The following is a 669-nucleotide window of genomic DNA, read 5'->3' as shown; positions in this document are numbered from 1 at the left end:
TTCTGAGCGGCAGGTAGCTTCAGAAAGATTGCAGCTTATGTTCTATTTCAAGAATAATCCTAATGTCAGGATTGCAAGAATTTGTCTTTGTATGTGAGGGATTTGGAAGATGATTAAGAAAGAAGCTGCTACAGGAGATATAATCATACTATGTTTTGTGTAGCTCTTCAGCTTTTTATGTTACAGTTGCGTCCACTTTTGTACAAAAAAGGAAGTATTGTGAGCACTCAATTACAAGAATAAAGAAGAATCTATTTTGTTGCATCTATCTGCATTTACTCATACATACAGAGCTACGGAAAGGTCCTTTCTTTGTTTTTTATTATGGTCATTCTGGTACTGTGATACTGTACATTCTGGAAGCTTTTACTGACAAATCATATTCATTCAGTCTTCAGTCCAGAGCATGTGGTTTGTTGCTTATCCTTTTACTTTTGAAGACAGGAGCAGAGTGGTGATGTCACAATAAAAATGACTCTACAGACCACAGTTACCTTCACATACATGTGGAATGTCTTTTCTTTTGTTCCATCAACTCAATTGAGTAAAAAAATGTCAGAACATGGATTGGCCGAAGAGGAAAATAAAGTCAGAAGCCCCTTTTCCCATTGGTTTGCTCTACAGTAGTATTTTCTCCTCATCAAATGGTGCAGTGCTTGTGGCAAACAA

The sequence above is a fragment of the Tauraco erythrolophus genome, chromosome 8, assembly GCF_009769465.1.
Source record: "Tauraco erythrolophus isolate bTauEry1 chromosome 8, bTauEry1.pri, whole genome shotgun sequence".
Classification (NCBI taxonomy): Eukaryota; Metazoa; Chordata; class Aves; order Musophagiformes; family Musophagidae; genus Tauraco; species Tauraco erythrolophus.
This window is presented reverse-complemented; position numbering follows the sequence as displayed.